General features: G+C 46.3%; 1 protein-coding gene across 1 annotated transcript in view; it reads left to right on the top strand.

Moving 5' to 3' along the window:
- Nucleotides 1-1,821: 1,821 nt before the first annotated feature.
- The window catches only part of LOC147614672 (TMV resistance protein N-like), a 42,682-nt gene continuing 22,842 nt past the window's right edge, over nt 1,822-21,661 (top strand). The window contains exon 1 of the mRNA XM_086779775.1: nt 1,822-2,073. The gene's annotated coding sequence lies outside the window, so the exon portion shown is untranslated. The remainder of the gene's footprint in view (nt 2,074-21,661) is intronic.

Genomic DNA, 21,661 nt, shown 5'->3' with positions numbered 1-21,661 from the left:
GTGATTTGAATGCGTGTGATTTGAATGCATGTGAGTATTTGCAAGTGCCAAATACAATCCCCTCTTATAAGTTACAGCATCAATGTCTACTCAAAATAGCTAATTGAATGCTAATTACCTTGATTATGTCTTAATTATAGTGATTAGTAGGGCTAATTTTTTGTAGGATTAAATTGATCTTAAAGAAAGAAATTTTGATGGGGATTTTTGCATAGCCCTCTTTCCCTTGATGACGGGAAGTGTTACACTTAAGATCTCTAGCTTAAATCAGCACTAGGATCCCAGATTTACTCCAAAATTGACGATTGATTTTTTGATGAATATGACTCAATAAGTGCACTCAAATAAGCCTCCAGAGGAGTACAACTCCATGAAACTTCGCATGACTCTCCATAAGTTTCACCCAACAATGGCCATCATGTCCTTGCTCCATTCCTTACATTGGAGAGGCTGAAGGATCACGTACATTCAACAACTCAAAAGCCACGTTATCATTATAGATTTGAGGAATCTCTTCTACTTTCTCAATATGTGTGCTTACTAATAACATTCTACGAAGAACACTAACATGAGATTCCTTAGACAATAAGTATTTGACCACACTCTTTTGAAACGGTGTACTTGTGGGAGAATCTCCTATTGTAAGATCAATAATGACTTCTTTTGGGGTGCTTCCTGTAGTGTTGCTTGACTCTCCTATTATTGGAATAACAAGGTATTCTGTTGTTATATCTTTATCAAAGATATAACATGGTTTCTCTCCAACGGTTCTACACAATCATCTTGTGGTTTGATTGCAAAAGCTTTCAATCTAGAGTGAGGACATAGAGTGAGGACATAATATTCTATTAAAATCATTAGCTTTAGTAATATAAAAACGACCCTGTACAGTTATAACAATAGGATCACTCTCCAAACCTCCCACAAAAATGTGAAAAGAAGTGTTCTCTATGGCAAGAAAAGCTCTTAGAAAACCAGCTCACAAACACACAACAAACTAATGACAATGAATTCAAGATATAGACACTAATTCTATACATATTAAATTTATTAAAAAATTATACTCATTTCTAAAAAATAATAATCATTCTAACAAACATAAAAACATTCTTCAATCATTATAAATAATGTCATTAATACACAAAATATAAAATTTATTTTCAATAATTATACTATATAATAAATGCTTACATAACTAACTCTCCTTTAATGATTATTCCATAACTAACTCCTATATAATGATTATTTTAGAACTAACTCCCATATAATGATTGCGTAACCTTTATATGTCTTTTGTGATTCCAATTGAAGCTATAACCTTACTGCTATTCCTTTTTATGATTCCATCCATTTTTATTTGAAGTAAAGAGTACATCCTTGTATGGTTCTTAAGCCATTGATTTCAACCCAAGTAAAGATGTGCTTGGAAAGAGTGGGTAGTCTAGGCATTGCTTGGAAAGAGCGGGTAGTTTAGGCATATGCTTGAAAAAAGTGGGTCTGTCCATCCTGCACAAAGTTCCATAACTTGCTGTGAAAGGCACAACTTCCTAGCACAAGAGAATGCTTATGCAATGTGACATGAGAACAATGCTCCTCCATCATCCCATGGAGTTGATACTGGACAATAACATCATACGTGTGATTGATAAATTAATTAATCGTATGTGTGTGTGTGAGAGAGAGATGTATTAAAGTGTCCCATGACCCCCCACCCTCACTAAGAGGGAAGATCACCCTTAGTGAAAGTCCCTACCCTTAATAAGGGCCCTCATTAAGATGACGACGATCGCCCTTAGTGAGGGTCGGTGGTGGCACACTGTGAGACCCCCACCAACTAAGGCGATAGTTGGTGGATTATATATATACAAACAGGGCTTGTCTTGGCTTGAGATGTGGATCACACGCTTTGTTGTGGTGGTGTCTTTCCCCGGATCCCCTCACCTTCGGATTCAAGGGTGCGGGCAGCACCTCTACCAACTGCAGTGGCCCTCCGCCTGACCTACCTCCTTAGCTTTGCTACGGCTTGGCCACATCGCTCTGGGTGACCTTCATCGAAGGCATCATCATGTTCAAGTAGGTCTCCTGGATTTTTTTTCTCACTTTTTGGAATGTTTAAGTTCTCCTTTCTTGTTCTAATTCATGTATCAGCCACGTGCTTGGCACTTGAGAAAGACGGCATGAAAAGAGAGGAGGGGCACGCTGTGGTGACGTGGAGTAAAGGTAAAGAGTAATGGAGGCATGTGAAAAGCAGTGAGATGGAAGGCTGGGAAGGGTAAGTTGCAAGGATGGTGTAGGGAAAGGGGGGCGGTCCTCCTTTCCCTGGAGGAGGGAAAGGCAACCAGGGAAAGGAGGGAAAGGCAACAGCTATCCTTTTTCAGCCGCCATGGCCCGGAGAGGGGGGAGAGATAGCGACAGGAGGTGCTCGAGAATTTTGCCACATCAGTGTTCCTAGAAAGGCAGCAATGCTTACTGGATTGATAGCGATAGGAGATGCTCGAGAACTTTAACACATCCCTGGGAATTCATTGTGCATTGTTGAGTTGTCGTGATCTCATGCACGTTCTGGCACGTGCACATTTTCTTGAGTGTGACGTGGACATGCTTCTCCACATTGGCCAGCTCAGCCGTCGAGTACGTGGATGAATTTATGTGCCCGTAAGGACTATTGTGCCAAATCTTTGTAATATTGTCCAAACGCCCAATGAGTAGTCTATTGTGGACATAGTTATTGGATTATTGTGTGAACACACCTAGTTGGACATTATTATTAGGGTTCGTAGAGTTGGTAGCCAACTCACCAACATTAGACATTATAAATAGGAGTCTAGGCTTTAGCCATATTCATTCACATTGATCATCATTGAGTCATTGACAACTCAGGAGCAGTGCTACCATTAAGTATCTCTATTAAGCATTGTATACATTTCATGTTAGCAATACATGGTAGATTAGGTGATCTCTTTCTATTATGTATTGAGCATGAAGAAGGAGCCGTTGAACATGGGTTTAAGTCTTTGATTAGGTGCTATCGCAATCAATCAATTCATAAACACACTTCCGCAAGCACCCATGTTACATTGGTATGAATGGTAGAAAGGCTGCAATTTTTTTTCTCTCATAAGTGTGTGGAGATTCATTGCAAAGAACTCCATCATATTTGCTTTTTCACTCAAGTTTATGTTTTTTTTCCATCAAGGCTGCATTTTGCGAATTCCTTATGAGATAGCTCTTGTGTGTGTAAGGGGCGCTCAGCCAAAGGGCAAGAAAGAGGGCCAAACGTACCAAATGGAGGAAGCTGATTTTGGAGGATGAGCCCATGGAGCAGACACTACCAAGCTTGGAGGTAATCCAGGCAAATGGAGAACCACCCATCCCGGAGTCTATTTTCGTGGCGGAGAACAAAGAGGAGTGAGTAAATGAAGTTCGGATTTCTCTCTCGAAATCCATTGAGGAGAAGGATGAGATGAGCAATTTTGCCATGGTGTCTACCATAGTAACTGAGCATCCAGAGGTAGAGGGGCTGGTTCGAGTGTTCGCAGTTCTTGGGGAGGGAATGGCGTAGACATCATTGGAGACAACAGGTCTAGTAGCCATGCTATTGGGTTTAAGACTTGTGTGTGGAGCAGAGTGTGAGTTCGCTAGAAGATCTGTACCGGGGTGGAGCAGTGGAGCATTAGTTGCATGTGTGCACCAAATTAAGCAGAAGGGGATGTCACGGGTACACTCTCGCGAGTGTAAGGTGGACATGCTTCTACCCATTGGCCAGCTCAGAGATCGAGTAAGTGGTGAGATTTATGTGTTTGTAAGGGCTATTGAGCCAGATCTTTGTAATATTGTCCTGGTGCCCAATGAGAAGCCCAGTGTGGACATAGTTATTGGATTATTGTGTGAACACACCTAGTTAGACATTATTATTAGGGTTGGTAGCTAACTCGCCAACATTAGATACTAAAAGTGGGAGTCTAGGTTTTAGCCATATTCATTCATTGATTATCATTGAGTCATTGAGAACTCAAGAGTAGTGCTACCAATTTGAGTATCTCTATTCAACATTGTATACATTTCATGTCTGTAATACATGGTAGATTAGGTGATCTCTCTCTATTATGTATTGAGCATGAAGAAGAAGCAGTTTGAACATGAGTTTAGGTCTTTGACTAGGCGCAAATCGCACTCAATCAATTCATAAACACGATTTCGCAAGGACCTGTGTTACATTGGATCAAGAACATCAGGTATTTGATGGTAGAAAGGTTGCAAATTTTCTCTCTCGTAAGGGCCTGGAGATCCATCGCGAAGAACCACATCACATTTGCATTTTCACTCAGGTTTGCGTTTGTTTTCATCAAGGCCGCATTTTGTAAATTCCTTACTAGATAGCTCTTGTGTGTGCAAGGGGCTTTCAGCTAAAGGGCAAGAAAGAGGGCCAAACACACCAAGTAGAGGGTGGGGATAGAGCACACAAGCATGGTAGTCTGTGGGTGCTTCAAGCACAGCCAGACGAGAGTGAAAGAAGGCCCATCGGGGGGGTCCGGTGGTAGACACTCAAAGACCAGATTTGGGAGAGCATAAGGGTGGCCAGATTCGAAAAACAAAACGCAGCATAGCAAGCTACAGGACAACACACTGAAGGGAGTGAGATTTGGCAATCATTCATTCACATCCTGATTCACAACACATCACATCACATCTCATCCTTTCACATCCCATATCATTGTGTTTTTTCATTGCTTTCACTTTTTTTCAGGGTATATGTGGCTTTCTTGCTCGAGCCAATTGACTACACCCACTCTTCTTCCATCACATAAGGATAAAACCTTTGCCTAGTCCTTGACCGCAAAGGTGTGTTTATTTTCTTCAAGTACATCTGTGGCAGGCATATATCATAGTTTCTACTATTGATGTCGGAGAGCTCTTTGGTTTCTTGGGAGAAAGGATGGTCCATCAACCTGAGGTTGCCAGAAAGGTTTGAAGGGAGGAAGTGGTATTGGTGTAACAGAGTCCCCAAGTAAGGAGTAGATTTTGGAGGATGAACCTGTAAACCGGCCTTCAGAAAAGCAAAGGGCGGTGAAACAAACATTTGCACATAAAACACTTCAACACCATTGAGGACCTAGAAAAGGAAAACAAACAGGGGGAGCTAGAGTGCTCCTGCAAAAAGTACACGGACACCGATTGGCCCCAAATCGCAGTGGCGCCCCTTGCGGTATTTCTTTAATTGAATATAAGAGCTTTGATTACAATATAAGGCTGGGACATAGTCACAGGGGACGGCGGAAACGGTGCCTAGGAACGCGGGGACGCCGACACGGGACGGCGCAGGGACGGGGACGGACGGACGTCCCCTGACTGGCGTTTCAAACCGGGGACGGCGCAGGGGACGGCGCAGGGACGGGGGACGGCTGTCGGGGACGGCCTGTGCGGGGACGGCAGATAGCCGTTGCGCCTGCGCCCGTTTCTGGCCGTTGCGCCTGCCTGCCGCGTGCCTGCCACCACTGTAGCCGTTTATGGCTGTTGGGCCTTGGCCCTCTCTCTCTCTTGCCTATCTATATAAGAGCCCACCTCTACAAGGCTACAAGCTGCCACACACAAGTTCATTGCTCATTGCTCAAGCTTCTTGAATCTTCTCAAGTTCTCTCGAGTCTCTTCCAACTTCCAAGTTCCAAGCTCTAGGGCCTAGGCTCTCACCTCTCCCTCAAGCCTCTTGAGTGAACTTCCAAGCCTCTAGGCTCTCTCTCTCTCTCTCTCTCTCTCTCATTCCTCAAGGCTCTCTCTCTCTCTCTCTCTCTCTCTCTCTCTCTCTCTCTCTCTCTCTCACTCCTCAAGGCTCAAGAGTCAAGCGGCAAGCCATCTTCAACCATGGCATCCTCCTCACGTGCCGGGGCTTCTTGTAGAAGGACAACGGGATGGACATGGTGGGAGGAGGTAAACTACACCACATCCGTTCATGGAGGCGGTTCTCGGCCATGGGTATGCAAGCTTTGCCCGTACCGGCGAACGGGTGGCGCCGACAAAGTGCGAGGCCACCTCTTGCATGAGAGTGGGCATGAGGTGAGGTTTTGCACGAATGTCACGCCCGAGAAGAGACGGGAACTTCTTGACAAGCTTAGCGTCTACGAAGCGGTCGAAGCGACAAGAAGGACACCACGAGTGGCCGTGGATCCCGCGACGATGGGGAGAGGAACTCAAGCCTCTACCATGGAGTCATGTGGTGGATCGGGATCATGCACACCATCACCTTCGCCATCAAGTCGGAATGTTACTCCATCCACGACACCGGCATCCTCCATCTCCACGGCCTCTCAATCATTACGTGGCCCACGGCGACAATCTACACTTGGGGAGAATTGGAACCCCAAGTTGAAGGAGGAGGTGGATATGGCGGTGGCCCGCTTCTTCTTCCACGACCACATTGCCTTTCAAGCGGCTAGGTAAGTGCAATCGATCATTGCCAATTCATCATTCATGTTTTCATCATCCTAGTCTCCTTCTCATTAGTAAATTACTTTCTTGAATAGGTCGGAATACTTCAAGGTAATGGTTAAGAAGATTGGGGAGTATGGCTCAACCTATACGCCCCCCTCATCCGAGAGCTTGCGCACTACATTGCTCGACAAGGAGAAGCGCATTGTAGAGCAAGCGGCCGACAACACAAAGCGGCAATGGGAGAGGAACGGAGTCTCCCTCATTGTGGATGGATGGAGTGACACCCGCAAGAGGAGTATTCACGGCATGGTTGCATATTCCCGTGGAGAGATGTACTTCATCTCATCTCATGATGCATCCGGCACTGGGAAGAGCGCGGATGTGCTTGCGGCGGAGTGGGCTACCACCATGGAGATCGTTGGCCCCGAGCATGTAGTGGGCTTTGTTGCGGATGGGGAGCCTTCCAATAGGGCGGCGGGAGCTATTCTCCAAGGTATGTATGGACATGTCACGGTGTCCTTTTGTATGGCTCATTGCCTAAACAACCTCCTTAAGGACATCGGGGCATTACCATGGATCAGCCCGCTCATTGAGGAGGCCAACACCATGGTCTCCTTTGTCCTCAACCACCAAAGACTTCGGCATGAGTTCAACAAGAGGTCCTGTCTCTCTCTTTTCAAATATTCTGACACCCGGTTCGCCTACAACTTTCTCATGTTGGGCCGGTTGAAGGATTGTAGTGGTGCTTTGAGGGGGCTTTTCCTTAGCGACGAGTTTGTCGCCATGCAAGAGTCCCATACAAACACTGGCCAAGAGTGTAGGCTACGGGCGGATGACGCCTCTTGGTGGGAGCGTGTGAAGACCACAGATGCTATGGTGAGGCCCATAGTCCACCTGTTGAGGATTGTAGACGCTATGCAGCCATGCATAGGCAAGGTCTACGAGGCCATGGATCGCATGATAGAGAAGTTGAAAGACTTCGTGCCTGACGAAGACAGATACGAGGAGATCCATGCCTTGTGTCTAGGAAGGTGGAATTCCTACTACTCTCCATTGCATGCAGCAGCTTATGTGGTGGACCCAGAATTCCAAGGCAACAAGCAGGAGAGCGACCGGGAGGTGAGCGCTGGATGGAGGATCATCTTGGATCGTCTTGTGCTTGATGCATCGGTTAGGCGCAAGATCAGGGACCAGCTTTCGATGTACAGGTCGTTTCATGGCTCCTATGGCTGTCATGATGCACAGGTTGACCGCTCCAAAGTTGGTGCTGCTCTATAGTGGGAGGACTTTGGTTCAGATGGACCGGAGCTGCAGCAGCTTGCCATCCGCATACTTAGCCAGGCCGTCAGCTCCTCTTGCTTGGAGCAACTTTGGAGTACCTACAGCCACATTGCCTCTAGGAAGAGGAACCGACTCGGGGTAGAGCGTGCCAATGACCTTGTCTTCGTCAGCGTGAACTTGCGAATGCTTTGCAAGAGCATGACTAAGAAGGCAGATTCCTTCACCGAGTGGGAGATGAGTCAACAAGAAGAGCAACGGGAGGATGAGGTGCAGGAGCAGCATGCCAGTGAGGATGAGACTGAGGATGAGCTTGATGCTTCTTTGGCAGCCGCACAAGCTACCCATGACCATGAGGCGAGCACTTCACGTGGATGATCATTCATGGATCATGATTCATGGGCCTTACTACTTAGCTCTAGCCTCTAGCCTCTAGTCTTCAGCACTTTTTTGTCATTGACTCATTTGAGTCCGTCCTTGTATTTTGCCTCCTTAAGGCTCCTGAGTCCTGACTCTTGAGTCATGACTCATTTTGTATCTACTTAATTATTAATATGACTGAAAATCTTAGCATTTTAGTGTAAATTTGTGCTCATTTTGATGTGCTTCCAAAGTAGAATAAGTGCAGAGTAGAAAATTTAAAAAAAAAGTATTTTTTGAGTGCCGTTCCCTCCCCCGTCCCCGTTCCCTACTTATGGCCGTCCCCCGTCCCGTCCCCGTCCCCGTCCCCGTCCCCCGTTCTCACCGTCCCCCGTCCCTTGTGACTATGGGCTGGGAACTCAGCCGTCACAGTAGAACCCCTGAAGCCTGCAAAGAACCTGCATCTGGCTTCTAGTCCACACGGCATCCACAAACAAGTCCAGCCATTGTTCATATCAAAAGACTCTCTCACATTGAGTCTGCATACAGAAGCTTTCTCCCATGATGAAGGCTGCCACAACCATCCATAGCCTCTCACACTATAAACAGCATCACACCCTGACACATCCAGTGCTTCTGCATCACAACACAGACTCCCAAACTGTCTCTCAAAAGAGTATCACAGCACAGCATACCATACAGTTGACACACCTGTACAAACCCTCTCTACCTTCCAAGGGTACTATCCATCTCTGTCATGGATTCCCTGTCCCCTGTCCTATCAGTAGCAAGGCTGTACCAAACATGTGTCCATTCCTGTACCATCTGCCTGCATGTGACCTATCTCCTGGAGAAACCCAAAAACACGTTTCCTCGTCGAGAAACCTATGACCTGTTTCCACATGAAACCCTTAGGCCTGTTTCCCTTTGAAACTTATGTCCTGTTTCCATACATCTAGTTACCTGTTCCCTCATGAAACATCTGGCAACATAGAGATGCCCATAACTGTAGGTCCCACTGTTCCTTTCTAGCAGGAAGAAAACAATCTGCTCCATGGGCACGCAGCCATGCGAGCTTGCATCACTCCCATGCCAAGAAACATAACCAAAAGACCTGTGCCTGTAGCCAAAAACCCAAGCACACATAGCTGAATTTGCAGCCACACAAAAACAGCCCATAAACTGTCCCAAAACAGTCCTGAATCCAAAGCAAAGATAAACCGAAAGTTCCATCAGATGAACGCCATCGACATGATGTCTATGTTCATGGAAAACTAATCTTTGCCTTCTGTAAAAAACACGGCGTTCTCCAAAAAGCACATATATGGCATAGCTTTTTATGCGCTGCCTGTATCCTGGTGATGCGCCGCCTGCAACAGTACTCAACCTGCAGCCACCTGTACGAAAAAGTGTGCAGCTGCCACCTGAATTCAGCTGTCGTACAGCCTCCGTACTGGACTGTACCTGCTGTCCGTACAGGCCAGCAGTTACTGTTCCAGCCGCCAGCCCAAGACCTGCACAGTAGGCGCCAGAATCTACACAACCAAAATCTGCAACATGGACTGTACCTGCAGACAGCCGCCTGACCTGCCACGTGGACTGTACCTGCACAGCGGCCGTACACTGCCACGTGGACTGCACCTGCACAGCAGCCGTACACTGTACCTGCAGTCCAGCTCTTCCATGCGCAGTCAGCATGCATCTTCAGGCGACCAGCCCTCCTCAGCGAAAAAGCACTTGCGCCTGCTGTAGGGATAGGCGCCTCTTTTGCCTGCTAGCCCTCCTTTTACCCAAAAAGCACACGTGGCCCCAAATATAGCATAAGGGCCACGTTTCTTTAATGAAGGGCTTAATAAATGATTTTAAAGGTTTTTAAACCTTCAAAGCTAAAATTCCTTTGCCCCCTTTCACACATGGGGTTATCCACACATGGGCCTCCATCTTCACTCCCACTTGATGCCATTCACACTGTCCACCATGTCCCCGTGCACATCTGCATCTTGTCCAGAGAAAAACACAGGGTCGTGACATACCCCCCTCTTGAAAAATGGCAAGCGTCCTCGATTGCACTCAATGGCACAGTAAAGCATCTAATGAGCAAAGACTCCCATATGGCAAAAACAATGGCCTTCCAATGCATCTGGATGATAGAATAATCATCCTGCACAATAAGCCACACTGTGCTCTTGCTTGTTCCTTCAGAACCTACAGCAAAAGTCTAAAACCAAATGGAAACACGTTAACTGTGTTAGCCAAAAACAAAACCATGCATCATTCTACATATGACACACATATGCATTCGCAAACAATATGCTCCTCAAAATGCTCTACCTACTCCAAAGTAACAGTCTAAGGGCTGCTCGCAAGCCTTACGCCCATGGGCATCCCGTAGGACCCACGACTGAAGGTAAAACATGAGCATATGAAAGCACTCAATGCATCCAAACACTACATCTACCAAGTACTTTCCCACATATGTTCTCATGGCCATCCCGCAGGAGTTACACCCAATGGTGCATCCATGAACATAATAAAGCACTTGATGTAGCATACCAACATACATGCAGCATATGACATAATGCAGAGTATTTCCCAATGTATTCTCAATGGTACCAGGATCCAATGGCACCAGAATACAAAAATACCTCTACCTCAAAAAGTGTATGCATACATGCACAAACAGAGTTCGATCCATATTTCCATGAACCAAACCAACTCTAGGACTGCTCGCAAGACTTATGCCCTCCATAGAGTTATCCATAGTTGCAGTTATAGTTCAAGGTGCGGCCGACTATGAACCATACCCAACCATCATCTCATGTGCCTAGAACACAAGATCATAGAAGTCCCATAAGCAGATGTACTGTCAGCCTCAGTACCTTCGGGTGAATACAAAGATGTCACCAAGCGACTCCTAGATTGTCACCAATTGGCCGACCATTTGGTCCATTCCTAGCTTTTGCGTCTCGTTCACTTGAGGCCAGGCCGGTGTCTCATGTGAAGAGGCCAGTATTTTGCTGACATGGACAGGAGCCAGACTGGTGCCACCCGTGTGTTAGCAGGATGGTGTCGTATGGACGGGAGCCAGATCAGTGCCACCCGTGTATGACCTGGACTGTGTTCGATCCATGGGACTGTCACGCCATGGAAGAGCCAGTATTCGTGCCGTGTTTTACCTATGGGACTGTCACACCTAGGGAAACTCGTGCCTGGAACTGTGTCTTACCTATGGGACTGTCACTCCATAGGAAGACCAGGATTTTATGTTTTTATGTCGTGCCAGTTTTGTGCCGACAGATATTTTGTACATGTTCCATGAACGGGAGATATGTCCATGTTACTTTTGCACATGCACACATATTTTGCATGCTTGAAACTGTTTTTGCATGACATGTATTCGTGTGTTTGCCTGCCTGACGTGTTACTTACTGAGCGGGGACGCCTGCCAGTGAGTCGTGAAGTCTGCTCTGTATTCTGACGAGTTTCAGTGCATGTGAACAGGTGGTAAGTATGTTACACATGTTGTTTTAATGTTTTAAATTCTAACCCTTTAAATTATAAGGTTAGCTGTTCACATTCATTTAAAAGTGGGCACCCCCTTTGGGCACCCACTTTGGGGCCAAGGTGGGGAGCCTCACTTTTAAGTGAGTGTGGGGGTGGGCATGGTCACCTACCCCCACTAGCCCCCCCACATGCAAACGTGGGTATGACTAAAGGTTATCTCCACATGATTTTATTAAAAAAAAGAAGGGCTCTCTTCAAGCGTAAAATCAATCGCTTCTCTTTGGCGTTGATTTTCCACCAACCGGCGACTCTTCCCCTGGTACTCTGGCGCATGTTTTCCCCAAGGCGGCTGCTGAATTTTCTGTGCTTGGGCGGCTACTGGTTGCAGCCGGCTGCCACCACCTGAAGGGCTACCTGCCACTGTGCTCCAACAGGCTGCGCTGCCCCTCCCCAACTCTTCTCCATGCAGTCGCCAAAGCACTAAACTCTGCTGAATCTGCCCCTTCACAAGGTACTGCTTATGCTGCTGCTGCCTGCGCCAAACTCTCTACAGGCGACCCTCTGCTGCTGGCTGCACCTCAGCCTCTCCTGCAGGCGGCTGTCACCTCCACAAGGCCACACAGCTGCAGCTGTTTACCCAGGCGGCTGAATATTATCAGGCTGCGCTGCCCTTCTTCACTGTTTTCAGACGTGGCCACCTCCACCAGGACTATTGTGGCTGCTCTCACAGGCGGCTGTGGTCTCTCGTGGTGGTGCTTGTTCTGTTAGTTCTACACGAGACTACTCCTTCTTCAACAAGGGTGGTTTCATCTTCATCATTCCGCAAGATTTGGTCTTTTATCAACCAATTACAAGTAAGTGATTTTCAGATTTGAGTAAAGCATTTAATGTTTAAAATCTGGTAAAAGATTCGTCCCGCTCGGCCTACACCCGTTCGGTGCCGGGTTGTCCAAGCTATATGGGCGAACCTCGGTCCAAAGGTGCTGAGATCGGGAGAGCCAGGCGTTAGTACGAGAGCGCCTGTCTGTGCGTGGTCTCGGAACACAAGTGTGGTGCTCTCCGCGGAGTCCAGTGAAAGCACAGGACCGTAGCGATTGGACCACACTAGTGGTCGATCTGCTTCGAGCTTCTACATCGAAATTCGAGCTATTTGTTTAGTACTGTTTTCATATGTACATGGACATTATCTGGTTCTCAGAACCCATGGAGCATTGTATTCTTTAAATACTCCCAATAAATATATCATATATTGAGGGGGGGGTCGGCCCGTTCCGGTCCCAGTGCTGGTGTCCATCTTTCCATTTCTGTTCATTTAAATTTCAAGTTGTTTTAAGTTGTCCATTTCATATTTGTGGTTTTAAAGTTGTGCTATTAAACGTGTAGGTGTCCAACTGAGTCTTTCCCACTTGACGGGATCGGTTTCATTGGTATCAGAGCACGGTTGTTTCCCTCTTCCTAGTGGGGAAACGAACCTGTGTACTGGACATCCCGCTTTTAGCAAACTTTGAACACAATGGACAGCCAAGGCAACCCTTTGGAAGTGCCAAATTCGAGGGGTCCCTCTAGTGCTTCTCGTGGGTCTGATGCCCTGCGAGGTAGACACAAGCCTCTTGAAAGGGTTCTTGATAGTGAATCCAAAGGTCAACTGTCTCCAGGAAAGACAGTTATGCTTGAACAAGACCCTGATGCTATGAGAGCTGAAATGGAACATATGAGAAAACTTTTGCAGGCTCAAGAGCAAGAATTGAAGTTTTTGCATGAAGATCCTCATCTGCAAAGTGCTATTGAAGCCAGGAAGGCTGATGCTATGGTTGATGTAACCTTTGAATCTATGGGTCGTGAAGTGGGCAAGAAACCAAGGGAGTTGGCACTTGCCTATCTCCTTCGCAAAGGTGATATCAAAGAGGGGGATGACGGAGAGCTGAAATTCAGAAATCCACCTCGTTTGAAGCATGGAGATCCCGCATCCCAGAGGTTGAAATCTTTTATGCAAAAGGAAGAGGTGACTGTCACCTCTCGACATGCATCCTCTCCCCAAGGCACTAAGCCTGACAGATATATGTATGCCAGTGCTCATGGAGGGCACGAAAGTCACATGCATGCAAGATATGTATCTCATGGTGACAGGTCTACTTCCAGAAAAATTTTGCCTTCTGAGTTGTCTCATGGAGAGACCATGCCATATGCAGGTAAGTCACATGCATCTGAGCTTCGAGTTCGTGGAGCACATGCCACCGTGCCCCATGAAGCTTCAATGACGGCCCATGGAGCCCATGCAGACAGGGCTACCCCGTTGGATAAGGGGAAAAGAAAAAGAGAGGACCATGAGCCTCATGCCAGGAAGCTCAAGGAGTTCAAAGCAGGTGATAAATCTGTCAAATTTGATGTCTTTCATGGTGAACATGATGCTTCTAAGGTGCTAGCGTTTGTGGCACAGTTCGACATTGCTTTTAGCGATGAAGACTTTACAGAAAAGTCGAAGGTGCGCCATGCTAGTATGTTTCTGAAAGGCACTGCTGCCCATTGGTGGATCACCGAAAAGATCACCAAGGATCCCATCTCTACTTGGAAGGAATTCAAAGACAGATTTTATGCTCAGTTCTTGCCACCCAATGCAGAGCAAACTCTCACTCAAAAGTGGGACAGGCTGGAACAAAAAGATAATGAGAGTGTGCAACAGTATGTGAACAAATTTTGGAAAGTGTTGCTGGAAGTGACTCCCTTCATGTTAATCACAGAGGATGAAAGAAAGAGGAAGTTTCGTTCTGGATTGCAACCTGCTTATAGATCGGGTATTGAATTGCACCCAAAACATACGTTGCAACAACTCACAGCTTCTGCCCTTGCCACAGAGCAATTGGTGCTCAAGATCAAGCAGGATCAAGGAGGTTCCAAGGGGAAGGACAAGGCTGTCCCAAATCAGCAAAAGGGTGGACAGCCACCTAAAAAGAGCTTCCGGGAGCCTTACAAGGGTGGTAAAGCTGAAAATAACCCATCTAAAGAACAGGGCCCAAGGAAGAACAAATTTGGATTAACCCCGGAGCAAAGAGAGCAATATGCTAAGGATGGAAAATGCTTTTCTTGTGGTAGCAAAGACCACATGTTTCGGCAATGCCCAGATCGCAAACCAAAGCACGAGGACAAGCATACCAAAGCAAATGTTCATGCAGTTCCTGATGTGCAAGGTAATACAGGTCATGATGCAAAAGAGCGTATGGTTTGCAAGGCTTGGGGGCAAATCAAGGATCAGCCCGCACTCTTTATGTTTGATGACTGTGCAACTGACAATTTCATCTCTATGCAAATGGCAGCTGCATTGGGTATTGAGGTTGAAAACATGGGACCTCAGATTGAAGCTGAAGCTGCATTTATTGGCAAAGAGGTGCAGGTTACCCCTTTGATTGGGAAGTTGCGTATTCATATTCAGGGCTACCTTGACAATGAGCATTTCTTAGTTGCTCCACTGAATGGATGTGATGTATTGTTGGGCAAGCCGTGGCATCATAGGCTTGAGCCCCGCAAAGACTACAAGTCCAATATGATTTCTTTTATGCATAAAGGCCGCATGCACTTTATTGATGCTGGCAAAGAAGGGGATTCTATCCCAGTTGTATCACACATCCAAATTAATAAAGCAATGAAAAAGAGTCTTTCAGCGTACTTGGTTTTTGTGCGTGATAGTCTTGTGCCAAATCATCAAACTGTGGATGCTATGTCTAATGATAGGCTGAATTTTCTTAATGCATTCAAAGACTGCTTTGCTGACTCATTGCCAGGTGAATTACCTCCCCAAAGGCCCGAAGATCATTGCATAGATCTTGTGCCAGGTAGTTCTCCACCTAACAAACCCGCATACCGAGTGAGTGCTGCACAACAAGAAGAAATTATGAAGCAGGTAAACGAGCTTTTAGAGAAAGGTTTGGTTCAGCCCAGTTCCTCACCTTACTGCTCTCCTGTGCTTCTTGTTCAAAAGAAGGACGGATCATTCCGTATGTGTGTTGACTATAGAGCTTTGAACAAGCTTACCATCAAGAACAGATTTCCTATTCCACGTATTGATGATATCTTGGATAAGCTTGATGGCTCAGCTTGCTTTAGCAGACTTGATTTGAAGAGTGGTTATCACCAGATCCGAGTGGTGCCACAAGATGTCCATAAGACTGCATTCAGGACAGCCTTCCGATTATATGAATTCTTGGTAATGCCTTTTGGTCTCACCAATGCTCCTGCTACTTTTAATCGAATGATGGATAGGATATTCCGACCCCATCGCAAGTTTACAGGAGTCTTCTTTGATGATATCTTGGTTTTCTCCAAGAATGAGCAGGAACACAGAATTCATTTGGTCACAGTGTTCGAAGAGTTGCGGAAGCATAAACTTTTCGTCAATGCCAAGAAAAGTGAGTTTTTCCTTTCTGAAATTCATTATCTGGGACATATTGTATCCAAGGATGGAGTTACAATGGATCCTGCAAAGATAGAGACTATTCGGAATTGGCCCGAATTGCAAAACGTACATCAAGTACGTAATTTTCTGGGATTATGTTCGTACTACAGGCGTTTCATAAGGCATTTTGCTATGATTGCCACTCCTCTACATGATCTCACGAAGAAGAAAACTATTTTCAAATGGACTTCAAAGGAACAGGATGCTTTCTTGCAGCTCAAGCATGCGATCATATGTGGTCCAGTATTGATTGTTCCTGACTTGCACAAGTCATTCGTGGTTGAATGTGATGCTTGTGGTGATTGCATAGGAGCTGTCCTAAATCAAGAAGGGCATGCAGTTGCATACGAGAGCCGTCGTTTGCATGATGCTGAGCTTCATATGGATATCTATGAGAAAGAGCTCTTGGCTGTAATTCATGCCTTAAAGATTTGGAAACACTACCTTCTTGGGGCTGAATTTGTGGTCAAGACAGATCATCAAAGCTTGAGATACTTTCTATCTCAAACCAAGCTTTCAGAGAAGCAAATGAGAATGGCGAATTTTCTTCCCATGTTTCATTTTCAGATTGTGCATACTCCAGGAAAGAAAAATGTGGTGGCCGATGCACTATCTAGGAGGCCTTATGTTGCTGCAGTCTCAGTGGCCTCTCATGGAGATCTATCTGCTATGAGAGATTTGTATCATTTGGATGCTGATTTTTACCATATATGGACTGATTTGATGGCTGGTCATTCACATGCCTCTTATGTTATCAATGAGGGTTATCTCATGAAGGATAATTGCCTATGTGTGGTGAAGGATTTGCGTCCAAAGGTTATGGACGAATGTCATGCTCCACCTTATGCTGGTCATAGAGGTATTATGCCTACTACTTGCATGATTCAGAGGTATTTCTTTTGGCCAAGCATGCGTAAAGACATTGAGGCTTATGTGCGTGCATGTATTACTTGCCAAAAGGTGAAATTTGACAGGCAAAAGCCTCCAGGTTTGCTTCAGCCATTGCCTATTCCCTCGCAACCTTGGGAAAGTATCACGATGGATTTTATTATGGATTTGCCTAGATCCCAGCATGGGAATGATGCTATTTGGACTATTGTGGACAGGTTTAGCAAGCAAGCTCACTTCTTGCCCGTCAAGAAAACCATTAAAGCTGATCATATGGTAAAGCTTTTTCTTGCTAATATTTTCAAGCATCATGGTATGCCTAAATCCATTGTTGGGGATAGAGATCCCAGGACTACAAGCCTATTTTGGAGGGCTTTGTTTGATAATATGGGTACTAAGCTTGAGTTTTTATCAGCTTATCATCCCCAAACGGATGGCCAAAGTGAAGCTGCAAATTCAGCCGTGATGGATTTATTGAAATGTTATGTGGCAGATCAAAAGAGTGCATGGGAGAAGTATCTTCCACTTGTTGAGTTTGCCTACAACAATACAATCCATGCTTCCACAGGAAAGGCTCCGTTTGAGATTGTTTATGGCAGAGTGGTCTTGCCACCCATCCTTCGTACCAAGGATGAGATTTTTGCAGCTGATGAATATGTTCGTGACTTGGATGTTGCCTTTAGTCAGGTGCGGACAGCCATTGCAAGATCTCAAGATAAGCATAAAAAGGCTGCTGACAAGCATAGAAGCGACATGGAAGTCAAAGAAGGTGATTGGGTATTGCTGAAATTTGAGAAGGCTAGGCTTCGGAAGAGGCCAGGATGAGAAGGATCATATCCTAAGCTTTCTCCTCGCTATTATGGACCCTTCAAGGTGATTCATAAGATCAATGAAGTGTCATACAGGCTTGCTTTACCTAGTCATTGGAAGATTCACAATGCTTTTCATGTGAGTCTATTTCGGAAATATGTGGGGCCAGATCCTGATGAGCCTGTCACAGAAGATCCGCCAGAGATTGAAGAGCTTGAGGAGATCCTCCAGCCAGAACAGATTGTTTTTCACAAGGAGAGAAAGCTACCTGCAGGAAAGCTTTCCAGGAGATACCTTGTGAAGTTTAAGAATTATTTGCCTATTGATGCCAAATGGGTAAATGAGGATTATTTTGCAGATTATCCGCAATTGTTGCAGGCATATCTTGAGGCTTTTAAGTTGAGGTCAACTCTTTAGAAGCCCGGGGGGATGTCACCAATTGGCCGACCATTTGGTCCATTCCTAGCTTTTGCGTCTCGTTCACTTGAGGCCAGGCCGGTGTCTCATGTGAAGAGGCCAGTATTTTGCTGACATGGACGGGAGCCAGACTGGTGCCACCCGTGTGTTAGCAGGATGGTGTCGTATGGACGGGAGCCAGATCAGTGCCACCCGTGTATGACCTGGACTGTGTTCGATCCATGGGACTGTCACGCCATGGAAGAGCCAGTATTCGTGCCGTGTTTTACCTATGGGACTGTCACACCTAGGGAAACTCGTGCCTGGAACTGTGTCTTACCTATGGGACTGTCACTCCATAGGAAGACCAGGATTTTATGTTTTTATGTTGTGCCAGTTTTGTGCCGACAGATATTTTGTACATGTTCCATGAACGGGAGATATGTCCATGTTACTTTTGCACATGCACACATATTTTGCATGCTTGAAACTGTTTTTGCATGACATGTATTCGTGTGTTTGCCTGCCTGACGTGTTACTTACTGAGCGGGGACGCCTGCCAGTGAGTCGTGAAGTCTGCTCTGTATTCTGACGAGTTTCAGTGCATGTGAACAGGTGGTAAGTATGTTACACATGTTGTTTTAATGTTTTAAATTCTAACCCTTTAAATTATAAGGTTAGCTGTTCACATTCATTTAAAAGTGGGCACCCCCTTTGGGCACCCACTTTGGGGCCAAGGTGGGGAGCCTCACTTTTAAGTGAGTGTGGGGGTGGGCATGGTCACCTACCCCCACTAGCCCCCCCACATGCAAACGTGGGTATGACTAAAGGTTATCTCCACATGATTTTATTAAAAAAAAGAAGGGCTCTCTTCAAGCGTAAAATCAATTGCTTCTCTTTGGCGTTGATTTTCCACCAACCGGCGACTCTTCCCTTGGTACTCTGGCGCATGTTTTCCCCAAGGCGGCTGCTGAATTTTCTGTGCTTGGGCGGCTACTGGTTGCAGCCGGCTGCCACCACCTGAAGGGCTACCTGCCACTGTGCTCCAACAGGCTGCGCTGCCCCTCCCCAACTCTTCTCCATGCAGTCGCCAAAGCACTAAACTCTGCTGAATCTGCCCCTTCACAAGGTACTGCTTATGCTGCTGCTGCCTGCGCCAAACTCTCTACAGGCGACCCTCTGCTGCTGGCTGCACCTCAGCCTCTCCTGCAGGCGGCTGTCACCTCCACAAGGCCACACAGCTGCAGCTGTTTACCCAGGCGGCTGAATATTATCAGGCTGCGCTGCCCTTCTTCACTGTTTTCAGACGTGGCCACCTCCACCAGGACTATTGTGGCTGCTCTCACAGGCGGCTGTGGTCTCTCGTGGTGGTGCTTGTTCTGTTAGTTCTACACGAGACTACTCCTTCTTCAACAAGGGTGGTTTCATCTTCATCATTCCGCAAGATTTGGTCTTTTATCAACCAATTACAAGTAAGTGATTTTCAGATTTGAGTAAAGCATTTAATGTTTAAAATCTGGTAAAAGATTCGTCCCGCTCGGCCTACACCCGTTCGGTGCCGGGTTGTCCAAGCTATATGGGCGAACCTCGGTCCAAAGGTGCTGAGATCGGGAGAGCCAGGCGTTAGTACGAGAGCGCCTGTCTGTGCGTGGTCTCGGAACACAAGTGTGGTGCTCTCCGCGGAGTCCAGTGAAAGCACAGGACCGTAGCGATTGGACCACACTAGTGGTCGATCTGCATCGAGCTTCTACATCGAAATTCGAGCTATTTGTTTAGTACTGTTTTCATATGTACATGGACATTATCTGGTTCTCAGAACCCATGGAGCATTGTATTCTTTAAATACTCCCAATAAATATATCATATATTGAGGGGGGGGTCGGCCCGTTCCGGTCCCAGTGCTGGTGTCCATCTTTCCATTTCTGTTCATTTAAATTTCAAGTTGTTTTAAGTTGTCCATTTCATATTTGTGGTTTTAAAGTTGTGCTATTAAACGTGTAGGTGTCCAACTGAGTCTTTCCCACTTGACGGGATCGGTTTCATAGATGATAACTGAGCCTGTCCGTAACAAGGGAGCGGAGGTGCTACCCCCCTCTTGAGCATCAGGCAATGCTCCAGACCTATGCTCTGCTGAACCTGAATGAGCCGTAACAAGAGTCGACTCCAACTCATAGGCATCAAGATAAAGCTGCAAAACCCGAGGTGAATCTGCTATGTCACCCTCCTCCATCCACTTCGCATCCATCAGTGAACCTCCTCCATCCACTTCGTATCCATCAGTGAACAGCTCTTGAACTTCACAGGATAGCGACGGGAAACTTTACCCTGTACCTTTATGTGCCAGTATATGCTCAGGAATAAGAACCTCGTCAAGTTCCTCCACTTCCATCATCTGATACATCCTCAGGCACCCAAAACCTGCTTGCACTCCACCCAAGTGATAAGCACAAGTCCTCGATGAAGCATAGTAGATCACCGCTGCTAAACATAGAAAGAAACTGTCTTCCGAACCCATGAAGCCTCTATGAAGGTACCACTGGTGACAAACTGTCGAAAGCCATAGCCTTCAACAAATCTCCTGCACCATAACACTTCAACTGCTTCTTGTTCCTGGCCGACTACTTCTTGTCCTTGGTGTCTTTTCTCCTGAGCTTCATCTTCAGCTCTTGCTCTTCACCTCATATAGGCAAAGACACAAAATCCTGCACTGTGTCCTGCACTTCCTTTTCACTTTCCTCATGTTGAAGCTTTTGATGTGACAACCACGGGCTCGCCTCCTTGAGAAAGTCGACGATGTATCCCGGCAAACGGAACCTTGTAAACCGGCCTTCAGAAAAGCAAAGGGCGGTGAAATAAACATTTGCACATAAAACACTTCAACACCATTGAGGACCTAGAAAAGGAAAACAAACAGGGGGAGCTAGAGTGCTCCTGCAAAAAGTACACGGACACCGATTGGCCCCAAATCGCAGTGGCGTCCCTTGCGGTATTTCTTTAATTGAATATAAGAGCTTTGATTACAATATAAGGCTGGGAACTCAGCCGTCACAGTAGAACCCCTGAAGCCTGCAAAGAACCTGCATCTGGCTTCTAGTCCACACGGCATCCACAAACAAGTCCAGCCATTGTTCATATCAAAAGACTCTCTCACTCTCACATTGAGTCTGCATACAGAAGCTTTCTCCCATGATGAAGGCTGCCACAACCATCCATAGCCTCTCACACTATAAACAGCATCACACCCTGACACATCCAGTGCTTCTGCATCACAACACAGACTCCCAAACTGTCTCTCAAAAGAGTATCACAGCACAGCATACCATACAGTTGACACACCTGTACAAACCCTCTCTACCTTCCAAGGGTACTATCCATCTCTGTCATGGATTCCCTGTCCCCTGTCCTATCAGTAGCAAGGCTGTACCAAACATGTGTCCATTCCTGTACCATCTGCCTGCATGTGACCTATCTCCTGGAGAAACCCAAAAACACGTTTCCTCGTCGAGAAACCTACGACCTGTTTCCACATGAAACCCTTAGGCCTGTTTCCCT

The sequence above is a fragment of the Cibotium barometz genome, chromosome 41 (assembly GCF_041138505.1).
Source record: "Cibotium barometz isolate CiBa-2024 chromosome 41, ASM4113850v1, whole genome shotgun sequence".
NCBI classification, from domain to species: domain Eukaryota; kingdom Viridiplantae; phylum Streptophyta; class Polypodiopsida; order Cyatheales; family Cibotiaceae; genus Cibotium; species Cibotium barometz.
The sequence above is the reverse complement of the archived record's forward strand: the minus strand, read 5'-3'. Positions and strand labels throughout refer to the sequence as shown.